Genomic DNA, 14762 nt, shown 5'->3' with positions numbered 1-14762 from the left:
ATTTCCAACACGCCCAGGGAAAACTTTGGAATATCACTTGAAAGATGGAAATAAAGGAAAATGATAAGATGAAAGACCAAAACGCAATCTCAAACCTCCAGCCCATCCCAAGAAAGCCTAGGAGCGATGTACATAGAAAAAAATATAAGCCATATACCTGAAATGCCTGAAATAAAGAAGCAACTCCGGGAAGCTATAAAGGCATTCAAACTAGAAATAATCTCCCAGGTAAAAGAAGAAATGATCAATGATAAAGTAACAAAAGAAATGCTGAACACATCTAAAGAAGACACAGTTAAAAAATTAGAGGAACAATGTAAAAGCCACATTAATCTTATCACTCTGTTTAGTTTGATTTTATTCTGTTCCAGTCTGTCTACTCATACTAGACTTGAGGACACAGACAGCTATCCCCAAAATAGCAGGATATACTATGGTAACTATCCTTAATTTTCTATTAACTTAACCTGAAGCCCTGTATTACTTACACTGTCTTAATATGACTGATCTGATTTGAATCTGGTTTGTTAGACTGCTGTTTTGTCTGGACTGATTTTATTTGAATTTGGTATGCATGATAGTATCAAGTTTAAGAGTAGAGGCAACTACTCCGAAGATGACAAGATACAATAGGATACCCATTCCAGTTTGATTATTAACTGCATTTGAAGTCCTATAATACCTCCAATATTTTGTTTTTATTACTTTTGCTATGTAGTGCTATGTTCAATTATATTATGCCTGATGATATAGACAACTCTGTTGAAAATAACAAAAGACCTCATAGTACCTACTATAGATCACCTAGTATTGTGGTTTTATATGTCTTTTTCATTTCATGTTTTTCTAGGAATTTGCCTTGTTGTCTTGTTTTGATTTGTTTTTTCCCGCTAATGCAGAAAGGATAGGTATACATGTAGAGATTCACACACATATGGAACTTCTAAACAGTTTACGAGAATAGATTGTATAATGCATGATGTACTGAACAGATTCTCTGAAGAAAAACAGACACTAAGATACCCAGTGCTAATTCTGTAACATTGTTATATAAAATCTAGCAATACTATTATTCTCTGTCCAGAGTGATATTAGTCTTTTTTCTTTTGTTTAATTTCAACATACATAAAGATATGGATAGCTATTTTGAAGAGAATGAGATATTATGGTAGCCATTGTTGACTTCCCTGTTGTCTGGTCTTGAAGACCTAAAATGCCTTCATTATCTTGTTCTGATCAGTTTAGTACCATTATGTTTGATATGAATTCACTGTGTGTGAAGACATAGACAATATTTGAAGAAAATAAGAGGCAATACGATAGACTGTGAAGACCTCTGGTGGTCTTGCTTTGAAATCTGTGTTTCTTAAATTGTTTTCTTATAATCTGTTTTGTTATGTTTAATTTTACCCTCTTTAAAGTTGAAAAAGACAGTTTCACATACACTGTGACCAACTAAAACTTTACCTAGGAGTTTCTGAGTCTTTCATTTCAAACTATTGCACTTCCTTAATTTACTGTCATAGATAAACATGATTTCTTACATTGAACTTCTGTTGAGAAGGTCTCTGTTCATTATGACTTACATAACATTACCTCTGTGGCTGTTCTAGCCAACATTTTACAAGGTATCATTCTGAGTATAACTATCAGATAGTAAGAGTAAACCAAACAAAAATGGATTACAACTGAGAAAGAGCCAGAAAGGGAATCAAAGTCCTAAATCAGCATTTTGAGAGTTAATGTTACAGCATTTTCTGAAACATCAAAGTAGACTAAGACAGATCCAGGTGAATGAAGACTTGGAAATAAGAAAATCAAGGCACAAGCTGATATTTTCCTGATTTTCTATGGTCAATAGCCAGTCCAGGATCTGGAAACTTTGATACTAAATAAGGAATGACTTACCTAATTATGAGACCTCAAAGGTCAGGGCTGCATATGTCTATAATGTCAACATTAAGATCAAGCCAATTACCCCAGAAGTCGAAACTCAGACTTGATTCAAGTTTCTTTTATAGCTTTCCTGGGAAGAGTCAACAGCACCCATAAGAAGGCAGATCATAGCCCATAGATATTTGCAGAAATGAATCCTTTTTTCTTACAATTAAAATAATCAAGCTGCATCTCAAATAGAGTATGAAATAATGTTGAAGTCCTATCACTTTAATTCTCTAGAACTTCTCACTTGAGAATGAAAAATTCTTGAATAATTCCATTGCATTTGTTTCACAAGGAAAGAAGTCTGCCCTCAGTGATACGATCATGACTAACAGACATATTTGGGTACATTGCTGTCTGAAACTTTCAATGTCGTGTGACTTTCAATATCGTGTGACTTTAGGAAGTAGGGCAGTTATGAGTTATGAATCAAAAGCACTCCCATTGCTTTACTGTCTGTTTTTCAAATGAGCTAATAGATGAAAATAAACATCCACTTGAAGAGCAATATTTCTCAGTAATCATGATTGCAAGGACACCTTCCTTGAAACAAATACTAGCCCTATTTAGAATGGAAGATTTCCAAATGCACATCAAAATCTCAAGGGACAACTTTGGAGTCTTCCCAGCTAGGAGTGACTTAATGTACTCTATGGTGAGCAAGGCATGTCATGGTATTTTCTGAAACATTAAACTGGGTTGAGTTGGGTCAAATAGGGCCAAGTCAAGTCCTGGAAGTAGAAATTCAAGGCAGAGGTCAGCATTTCTGTGAGCTCTATGAGAAGATTATGATTTAAATACTAAACAAGGCACATTTCTGCAAAATATGATGGTGCAAATCTGTTCTACTTCTTCAGAGACTTTGACCAGTGAAACAATTCATTGGCCAGAAAAAGAATGATTAGATCTTCACTGCTGATTAAGGATGAAAATAGCATTTCTTCAAATAGAAATATCATAAAAATGTTTTCAATTCATATTCATGAAAAGTAACCAATTTGTAAATGGTGAGATATTTTTGAAGAAGCTAAGATTACAAATTTCAAATGGATACAGTAACTCTAAGCTAACAAAATACTAACAAGTAAAATCCATTGAGGATCTGCTTTAAGAAATAAATTAATTTTTAATTAGTATGAGTCATTTACTTAAAAATGGCAATAACATTCTAGCATATAGACTACAAGCCAGAATAATTCAAATATGCTTTTGATTTAAAGAATTTTCCAATATCCAATCCAACAGCTTACTGAAAATCAGCTCTGTACTAGGCTCTAAGGATAGACACTACAAAGACGAATGAGACAGGGTCTGTGCCTTAAGGAGTTGACAGCATAGTGGAGGGGAGAAGTTCAAAAGTGAGGACATCAGGGGAAAGTGAGAAATGTTATATGCTATATAGAGAATTCAGCTCTGGTGCTCTTTGGTCTCTTCCCCAGTCAAGCAGTGCTTGAACTGGAGGGCTGGAGAAGCTTAAGATCCAAGAGACTCTTCATTTATCTCCTAAATGATATCCCAACTTTGTTTTGCCCTCTAATCAAAGGAACTAGACTGTCTCCACACCTTACTCCTACACACATACACTTTGGACTCAGCAAATATTTTTGCTATTGCATTTTCTTGTTCTTTCCCTCAGCAGAGATAGAAGAAGAAGAAGAAGAAAAAGAAGAGGAGGAGGAGGAGGAGGAGGAAGAGGAGGAAGTGGAGGAGGAGAAAGTGGAGGAGGAGGAGGTAAAGAAAGGAGGGGAAGAAGCTGATCTCCATTTTCCATAGGATATTCCTCCTTGGAAATCAAAGTTAATTAACATTTATTGAATGCTGCTTAGACACAAAGCACAGTGTCAAATTCCTAAAAGACAATGAGAATGGATGAGTGGTCAAGGTCCTAAAAACAAGAGACAAAAAAAAAAAAAAAAGAAAGAAAGAAAGAAAGAAAGAAATCCCAATTTAACAGGTTAGCATTAAGTTTAGTACTTTTTCTTCCTGGGGCTAAAGTTTGTCCCCAATAAACAAATCCTTCCACAGTAGAAAACACTTGTATTCTTAAAGACATAGTTAAGTTTCTTAAAAGCAATTCATAAATTTAGGTACTGAGTCATCTCTAATTACCTCCCTTCAAATAATTAAAGGATATGAGCAATATGTTTATAAAGCTTTTTGCACTAACGTCTACAAGACTTTAACTAGTCTCTCAGAGACTGCAGCACTGGAAGATGGTACATTAGCTTATTCTCACTGTGTTTCTGCATATACAAACCTTCATCTTGCACATCCATTGTCTTTCCTTCGTTTGTGACACTCATTCTTAACCAAAGATGCCCATTACTAAGATGAGTGCTTAAAAATACATGTGTCTGGATTACCCAACTTCAGACTTTATATCTGTGAAAGTTGACCCCAACTGATATAGGTGTTAATCTCTGAAGAGGATTCTCATATGTAACTCAAAAAGACATACTGTGTCTCTGGGCTTATCAATCAAGCCTGGCTCACATCAACTTTTCCAAATCTATCTGCAACAACTCCCTACAAAGTCACAAGTCACTGAGGTAATCACCTGATATTCCTGTTTCCCAATGGCTTAGGCTTTCTTCATAGCCCTTGGGAAAATTCCAATTAAAATTCCAATTGAATTCAAATTCCAATTGAATTCAAATTCCAATTGAAATCAAGCAGAAGGTGAACCTATTTCTAAATTTATATATTCAATTCAGAGAAATCCAATATTTAAGTTTAACATGTCTTGTTAAGACCAAAATCACTGCACAAAGAGATATTTGTGATGGAACAGTTCCACAACAGTCTATCACTGTCTAGGTTTAGATATGGAGTTATAGTCTCTATGTGCACTGACTACAATTCAAAAGCACATAATTCATGGCTTGTCTCCAAATGTAAGCTTCTTTCTCACAGTTTTAAGCTGATTTATGTATCTTGCTCCTAAACTCATCCCCACTGAAACACGCTTAATGCCTTTCAGTTGACTATCTTCTTGATAGGGCAGTATAAATTAATGTTTAACCCAAAAGAATTATCAGTCACTGTTTCTGGGGTAAGTGAAGAATCATTGAGATCAGGATAGAATAATTAAGGAAAGACTCAGAAGATGTCTCTTCTGAAGGTGTTAGTAAATACAGTTTTTATTTTTGCCTTTAGGAAAGAATGTAATTATACTTTCATCTACTGTCTTCATCTGAGGGATATACACAATAGTCATAGTTGGCTAATTTCCAGCAAAATCTCCTTCCTAAAAAAAAGTTAGAATTCAAAGTCTGGGTGGAGACTGCTCCAGGAAGAATATCTGTCTTTGCCTTCTGCTTGATATCTGCCTTTAGTCCATGAATAGTACCTCAGCCAGTTTTCTACCTCCTACTTTGAGGTTCTGGATGAAAAGGGCCTAGATGGCCAACAAACAAGCTTAGGTCCTAAGACAGTCACACCTGTGCCACCTCACGGGTCCTCAGAATTTGTGCACTTAATTCTGGATGGATTAGAGGAAGTGAGTGGAACTGAGGCTTACAAATTTGGGCCTTGTGGGAAATGAGTTCTGTGTCTGCCTCTGTTTTCAGTGCAAATTTCAGGCTTATAATAGTCACAAGCTAGCCTGGAGATGGTAGAAAAGTTTCTATTGTAAATGCCTCTCTGAAGTTATTTTCCTGACAGTGCATTGGCCCACACATGTAGACTAACTGTGCCTTTTGCCTCATGGTAGTTAAACAGGATAATATTTGAATTTTTTCCTTTCTTTGAAATAGAGATTAGCCTGAAATGTATCATTTTTCCTGAGGATGTGGGTTATGCAAGGAAGCAGCACATTTTTCTCAGAAAAAACTTGATTTGGTTCCCCCAGTAATGGAGGGAACTGGCTCTGGGAAATGTGAGGAGAGAATAAAGAAAGATATAAAGGTATAGAGAACTAGAATCTCAACACCTAAAAAACTCACTTATAATGCTCTGCATGGGATTTAAAAGGAAATGATTGAAGGGTAATTGTGCTTATTGTTTATCTTGTTTCTGAGACAAAATACTCAATGCCCCAAATTAAGGAAGCAAAAGCTTATTTAGCTTACAGTTTTTGGAGGTTTCAGTCCGTACTCAGCTGGCTTCAAGACAGGGTGGTGTGGCTAAGGGGCAACTGTTCATGAGGTTGTAAGTGACAAGAGAAAGGGCAGAAAGGAAAAGTATGCCTCCTTCCATCCCTTGTATTATATGTAGGCCACACCGACTTGAGTGTAGCACTCCCACATCCATAATCCCAGTAATGGACCATGAATCAGTCACAAACTCTAGAAGCCTGAACCCATGACTGCAGACGACTTTGTGGGGACATCCAGACACAAACAATATATAACAGGGATAAAACTTTGAGTATTAGATCTTCTATTTACATTTTCTCTGTCTCTTTCTCTCTCTGTCTCTCTGAGTCTGTCTCTGTCTCTGTTTCTCTATCTGTCTCTCTCTCTCGCCCTCTCCTACATACACACACATACACACACACACATGCACACGCACACGCACACAGGATGTCATCCAGTCTCATTTTCTAGACAGAGACTAAAGTTATATAGTTTATGTCAAAATCATAGCTAGTAACTGATAGAGATAAAGTTTCAACATAACCATCTGTGCCATGTCTACTTGTAGAATTTCTGCTATTTCCTTGATAAGCCTGTGTCTTCCTCCTGCATCAACCCACTCACTGACCTCCATATTGAAGCCAGGAGGAAGGAGAGCAGAGAGGTTAGGGGAGAAGCCTCCGAAGCCATGATGCCTCCGATCAATAACCAGCTTCTCCACTTTCTAACTGTGAGAGCCCTCAAGCAAATTATTGCATCCCTTGCTACCTCAGTTTTCTCATCTGTAAAATGAGGAAGATGATCAGACTGCCTTCCATGAAGAAGACACGTAGGTAAAACACTAAGAACAATGCCTCATGTATAATCAGTTCTCAGAAATTCTATTTCTTATGACAATGAGATTCATTATAATGACTGCTGCCATGTTTTAAGCCTTCTATTGGCCATTGTTTCTCTTAGTCATTTTCTTACAGCAAAATGCCACATACTCTTTCAATTTCTTATCTGTCTACACTGGCCTCACCCTCTTAAACTACTGGCAATTCAATACATGCTCTAAAATCTACTCTCCCCTGACACCACTTTAGACATTTGTAAAAAAGGTTAATTATTTCTTCTGAAATTGAAGATTTGAAAGGATCCCATTTGCATTATGACACTTACTGCTTTATTGTAATTTATCATCTTTTTCTCCTGTATAATTGAGTCACTGGAAGATAGAACAAGGTCATTTAATTTTGTTACCAAATACATAAAGCTTAATGCCAAGCAAAAATTATATATGTTATAGACAGAGCTGTGTTTTCACCAAAACTATGTCTAACTGTTCCTAGAGAACTATGCTTTCGGAATCCCTTGCAGTTAGGAGGAGCCATATGATTACTAGTAAAATGTGCATAGAAATCAAACATGCTACTTCTAGGCTGGGAAGCGTAAAAGCCTCTTGTAATTCTTCCACCTTTTATTCCCTTGGTGCAGAGCATGTGGAGGCCTCATATGAGGATGGCAGAGCCACAGGATCCCAGCAACCACAATTACTGATTCACTGCATCAAGGACAATTGCCCTGGCTTGCCACCCAGACCCACAGTGGAATTATGGCAAGATAACTGTGGGTAAGACAAACTTTTACTGTGTGAAGCCACTGTGTGGTTGAAATTGTCTGTTTTTTTTAGCATTGCCTTTCCTTTCATGACTAGTACAGTTCAATAAATGTCAGTTACATTGATTCTGATAGTCATTATGCACAGAAACTGTGGCAAGAGCTATTGCTAAAGAGGACTATGTTTTTTTCCTTCAGTTGTGTCCCTCAAGTCAACTAATTCCCCTATAAAGGATTATTTCCAATCATGTTCCAAGGTTCAGATTTCTTTTGATGAATTACATTATCAGTACATATGATATTTTATTATCAGTGTATCAACATCACAGAGCCCACGATCGGCTCAAGAAATGATTGTATTTCACTTAGGCAACTTAGCAGTTGATGCTAATTGATCTCATTTTCTAAAACACAGCCTGTAGTACACACAGATTTTGCACCTTGCCTACTAAAATGTATCATGACTCTAGAGAAAAAGGCAATAGAAATATCTAAAACTAAATAAACAGTGAATTTCCAGAAGTCCATTTTCAATAAATGATGAGGATCCGAAAAGTAAGAAATCATGTGCTGAGAATTTCCATCTGAACTGCCGGTTGCATTTTCCATTCCATGAATGTTCCTCATTTATAAATTCCAACATCTCGATGAGAGAGAGACTGCCAACCCCAACTCTAGGTTTCTATTGTTTCTCAGTTGAATTCAGGGAGTTGAAAGCATAGCGCTCCCTTTAGCACGCAGTTGGCTGTTAATAGATTTCTCTCCCTGAGCTCTCAGATGGAGGAGACCAAATGAGAAATTCATCAGATAATTGTCAGAATGAAAAGACACCAGTCACACTGTCTGCAAAAGGAGAGGTGACATGGTTCCACTGTTGTGGCTTGTTATGAGCCATACTGAGCCTCTGCAAAGATGTGAAACAATAAACTTTTAAAAATGTATATCGGTTGCCCACCCATCCATATCCTATAAATACATAATTAACTTTCTAAACATGGATATTTTGGCATTTAAAAATGTATATTAATTACTTGATATTCTGCCCATTCCAGGCTGTTTATGTAAATATTGAGTTGAGAGACTTCTTAAAATGCACCAAATTTACTTGGTTATCTACAATAGTAATTGACTAAATACATAATTAGAGTATTTTTAAAACAGGTATTATAGACTCAGTAATCTTTAATGACCTCTTGCATCATTCTAACCTAAGGTGTCAAGACTTAATTAGAATTTGAAATTTACGGATCATTGACCAAAGCACCATAATTGGCTTGGGCATATGCACTACTGCAGATCATCAGTGAACTAACTCTTTAAAATGACTCCTCAAAATGCTATGTTAAATGTATACTGATTCATCTACTTGGAATATTTCTTGTAAAGAATTAACTATTTTAAAGCTTTAAAGAAAGTACTATTATTTATTCATTGTTGATGTGGCAAAGTTCCTTTTTACAAATGAATGCCAGCTAGTTAATGTAGAAGGAATGACAGAAAATTTTAAATCATTATCCTGTAATCTACATTCCCACCCTGAACCAGGAAATCATTAATTCAGACGAGGATCACTAATGGGAACTGAAACAACTGAGTAAAACATTGTGGGGAGGAAAGGCAATTCCTGAGGTGTCAGGTATAATTCCATAATAGTTTGTTAATCACAAAGAAAAATGTTTACAATAGAGGGATACATCTGTCTCTAGTGGAACCCTCTGAGTAATGCTCTGGGATGCACTATACAGTACCCACAACACTTTTGAGACCTTGTTTTTAGCAATGTGTTAATATATTTCTGATCAAGCCTGGGAACCTAATTTGTATTTTGCATGAAATAGAGGAACAATGCACATGTTTCCAACAAAATAATTATGGTATTCTGGGATGGGGAACAGTCTAAGACAGTGTAATGAACAGACAAACAATGTAATGAACCTTAAAAAGCAGACAACTGCAACAAATTAAAAACTATTAACAAAACATAAAGACCACAAGGAATGTGCGCACTTTGAAATCTGGTTTGATATAAACAGCTACAGCAGACATGTTGGGAAAAAATAAGCAAATTTAAATTTGCACCAGTTACCAGATTACCTTAGAGAATTACTACTTATTTTCTTAGGTCATAATGATCCATACATACATACACAAATGTGTTGTGCTTAGAGAATATTTGCTGAAATGACACTTCATAAAGGATGTAGCTGACTTTCAAATGGAATAACACAGAGACATAAAACATATAATACAACTATAGTAAAATGTTAACAACTGTGGTATTTATGTAATGGAGGTGCATGAGGTCATTAAATGATATTTTCAATTTTCTGGACATTTATAAATATATTTATATGTAACTAGTAAGGGGTAGAATTAATGCCTCCATTTCCATGGATTACATTTTGTCTTGTTAGTGTCTTTATAAGTTTGTGTGACTCTGTATGTATGTGTGTGTGTGTGTGTGTGTGTGTCCATGAGTGTATTTCTCTAGAAGTTTGTGTATTTAATGTAGTATGACATGTGAAGCTTATTTATTCTGTGATTATGATTATTTGGATCTTATTGAATTGGAACTGATTCATGCTATTTGGTGTTTGAAGATACACGTTTTGTCTTTCACTTATTTAAGACTCAGTTCTATCACTATAGCAGTGAGGATTTATTGGGAACCTACTAGGTGCAGGCACAATGCAAACTCCAGGAAGCAATGCAAATATGGACCCAGACAGTCTAGTAGGAAAGAGAAATCTTAATCAAATTATTACATGATTAGACTAACATACTACATTAAAATGTCATGAAAATAAAAGCTCATTAACTAGGAGACAAACATCCAAGAATCTGGTTTGGTGTGGAGACCTTAGTACTGAAAGATGTAGGCTGAATAGGCATGTAACTAGAATCAAGAAGTAAGCAGAGGAAGTATCCACAGAGGACGATAGCGTGGCCAGTTCCAGAAATAGAAGGGCCAAAGTAGCTGGACATACAGAAGGGTGACGGTAAGGAGAAGCCCCATCATCCAATACCATGAGGCTGTATTGAGGATTCTGATCTTTATCCAAAGAATATTGGGTAGTTTTAAGTGTGAATGGATATGACATATGCTCAATATTTTGAAAGATCTCTCAGGCTATGATATGGTGCAAGCATTGGAAGGGAGCCAGAATGGAAGCTGTGAGGACAGTTTGGAAGTGACTGTGAAAATCCAAGGAAGAGACAACAGTGGCTTGAAACAGGGTAGAAGCTGTAGAGAAGGAGAGAAGTGAGTGGATTCCAAAAATATGCAAGACGCAAAAGTGAAAGACTGTGACTGATCAGGAAAAGTAGAGATGAAAAAGGCATTAAGGACTGATCTGAGGGTTCTGCTTTGAGTTACTCTGCAGAGAATGCTGAAGGAGCAAAGACCCATGCATAATGTTTACAAGTCAAATTTTAGATATGCTGGATTATATAGAACTTCAAACTGACAATGTCAGTACATATTCTAATGGTGCACTGTTTAATTTTAGACATTCAAATTACAGGGCTAGAACAAAGAGAATTGTTTTAGATGAAACAATATTTTACATTTCCAAACTAGAGTTTTTCTTTGAATAGTTACCCTGAAAAATAATGCCCTATGTTAACAATCTTATCATTCCTCAAACTATATAAGCTTTATCTTTAAAAATTGCCGGTGAGCAGCTTCTCTGCTCTCATCCTTAAATTCAAAGGTTGCTTCCCAGGTCCACCCAAAGCTACTCTGTATATGCCAGATCTGGGCTCCCTCCAGACATTGCATTGTTTTTGTGCTTTGCTGTAGCTCAAAATCTTGGCTCTTAAATTTCTTGCCCCTGGATTAGGGTAGTATATATAGTAAACCCTTGATAAATATTTACTATGTGTAGAAATTGATCTTGTTACAGTGTCAACATCACACCGTAATTTCATCTGATGTGGTCCATCAGATGTCCAAATTATTTCCTAAAGTGGTGTCTCTGGACAACTTGCATCAGGTTTTAAGGTAGGAAAATCAATTCACAAGGAACCACAAGATGAGGAAAAGGAGGAGAGAGGATAGTGGCTAAAGGAGGAAAGGAAGAAAAAAAAGAAAGAGAAAAAGCAGAAATACCTACAAGTGAAGCAGATTATAAAAATATTTCTCTTAGTTATGTTCTGTCAGGAATGCTGTGGAGCCTCTCAAAGTGGCTACTTGTAGAGGATAAGGTCCATTGAATACACCAAGTCTAATGTGTTGAAAAAAATAGGCTATGGACACATATTCATACACAAATATAACACAGAAAATAGTAAAGATGATAAGTGAGTCAAGTTAAATAGTCCAGCCCAAGGGATATAACTGTGAAAGTTCACCAGAATCTGATTTAATACCAGTCATTTTCTCTGCACCAGATTTATTTGTTATACATCAGATGCACTTGAGACATTTGTTAAAATTGCTGATTCCTGAACCTATCGAGTCAGAAACTGTCTACACCCTGATGCATGTGCAGTTGAATGAAACACAAATGGAAATTTATGGTAGTCTGAAGTACCTGAATCCTGGCTCAGACTCTGCCTTTTAATATCTGGTGACCTTAAGAATGCTACTCAAATCCTCTGGCTTTGGGATCTCCTGTAAAGGATGAAAGCAATTTGCTACTTTTTAAAATACTTTCTAGCTCTAATATTCAATTGCAAATGAGGCAGCTTTGGCTTTCTGAGTTTCCTGGCATCTAAATATCCTTGGTCCACATAGATGGATGCTGAACTTCACAACTGTCCTCTGACTAGCTGGGCAACTTGGGCTCTGACATACCCTGGATTCATCTAGGGTAACTAAGACTATCTGGATTAATTTCCAGCTTGCATTTTGTTGTCTCAAATCTCCGAACCTGATGATACCACAAACTAAGGAATCATAGACAGCTAAGACTATATAATTAATGTGGGCCTCCAAGGGTCAGGAGGTAACAGATAAACAACAAGGAGAAGGAAGCTCTAGGTGAGGAAAACGGTATCAGTGAAACATGGGGATAGGCGTGGGTAAGGGACACCCTGCCATGATCAATGTCTACATCAAAAAGTGGCTGGACCAAATTCTAGAATTTAGATTGAGTTTTGTTTATTTCCTAAATCAGAGTCAAAAAAGAAAAGAAGATCATTAAAAATTTTTTGTAAATGTGAAAGTGTGCTTTATTGGTGAGCTAGGTACATTTCTTTCACAAAATTGCAACAGCAATGATTAAATTCATACTTTGCATGCGCCATTTAAGATGCACCTTATACACTGGTAAACATAAACCTCCACAAATGGAGCAAAGTTACTAATGGAGAAGTGACTGTGTATGCTTTCAGAGACCAGGCTTTTTCAGAAGTGGGTAGAGAATTAGATTGTGCAGGCAAGAGACATTTGGTTGGGACAGGGCTTTGCTGCCAACTCAGCCTCTGCCATGTCATGAGTCACAGAACTGGCAGGCTGTGAGTACACATGCGGTCTTAAGACCCTCTCTGCTTGCCAGTTCTACTGCATACATGGTACCCGACCACTGCCTCCTTTGGAGAGGATTTTAAGTGAAATTTTTCTTTTGGGCAGGGGAAAGCATTAAACAAACTTTCTTTGGTAACAGGATGGTAAAATGCTCTCAAAATGCAGAAGAGGAAAAATCTGTACCATCCAAAGCTGGACTTTCCTGTTATGTAAGATGCTGTAGACTGAAGGGGAGTTCACTGGCTGCCAAGACTCCCAGGACAGGCTGCTGGCAGCAGGATCTTTGAGGAAAGCAGCAGATGGCCTCTGGGAAGTGTGGGGAGTCAGCCAAGGTTTCCTTGGAGAATCACTGGATGGATGTCCGGATTACTTTGGGCATTTAAAGTAACCCCTAGGCTCTAAGCAAACCTAGCCTTCCTTTATGACTTTAAAGTCAGGAGTATGTATGTGACACCAGTATAAAAGGGTTCCAGCTGTGCAGGGGGACTCGTTCTTTCCTCCAAAGTCAGCCTGGATAATGTGATTTCTTTCAGACCAAGCTGTGAGTCAAATTCTGAAACTCTTTCGGTCAATTTCATTGGGTGGCTTTAGAGGCATCAGGACTTGTTTACCTGCTGTCCTCACCTCAAATCAGTTAATGGAGTTATTCCTAAGATTTGCTGACTTAAACTAAAGTACCATAAGTTTTACTGAGTCTGATTAAATTAGATAGGCTTTTTTAGTAGCAATTTTGTGTTTCTGAAGAAATATCACAAATCACAGAAAGAAAAACTTTTACCTTGCATAACCAATGTCAAGACTAAATCCCATTTTAACTTTGAGTCAATTCACAGATATGCATTATATGCTAGTAATAGCTACCATGCTAGCATGAAGCAAAAGTAAATAAACATGGCATATAAAGCATAGGAAATATACTCATAGTTCTTTTTTAAAATGAGCATTGGTGAGTAATTCTGCTCAACAGCACACTCAAGGTGCTTAGTGAAGAGAGAAGGTGTATGTTCAAAGATGCTTTGATCAAACAGGAGAAACCAGACTCACATATGAAACACTATCTTAGACAGCAAGACAAACCACAATTACACCAATGCATTGGAAAAAAATCAAAATACTATTTGCTAAGTTACCACTGTGGTAGATGTGTTTCAGCATGGAATTTTGAGGTTTGGTGCAATTGGCCATCTCTTCAAAGGAAAGCCTACCACATCCAACCTGCTGAAAAATTTGAATACCTGTTGGAGAGGTCAGATGCCATAAAGGGAATCATTTGTCCCTTCCTCAAAACAGGAACTGTTACTCATCTTAGCTGAGAATTTTTGGTGTTCAGTGCAATGCTGATATGTTCCAATGTAGGCTGTCAGATCATTCATTTTGGAAAGCCTCCGATGTACTGTTCTTTCTTGATGAATATAAATACACTTGCATTTTAAGTTTTTTATTTTCTTTATTGCTCTGTTACTTTAAAAAAAAACTTTCTACTGAAGGCAATGAGATCAAATAACAAGAACAGGAAGAAAATCAGGGCAAGGACTTGATGTCTCTCCAACACATGCCTCACATGTCCCTGGCTCTATCATATTGTTTCCTCTGCCTCCATTGCCCATCTATGGATATTTAAATCCTTTTCCTCATGCAAACCCCCAATTAGATGCCAATCTAATCTCCCATTC

Source organism: Cavia porcellus, unplaced genomic scaffold (genome assembly GCF_034190915.1).
Source record: "Cavia porcellus strain 051 isolate PalLab524CR breed Dunkin Hartley unplaced genomic scaffold, mCavPor4.1 scaffold_20, whole genome shotgun sequence".
Classification (NCBI taxonomy): Eukaryota; Metazoa; Chordata; class Mammalia; order Rodentia; family Caviidae; genus Cavia; species Cavia porcellus.
The sequence above is the reverse complement of the archived record's forward strand: the minus strand, read 5'-3'. Positions refer to the sequence as shown.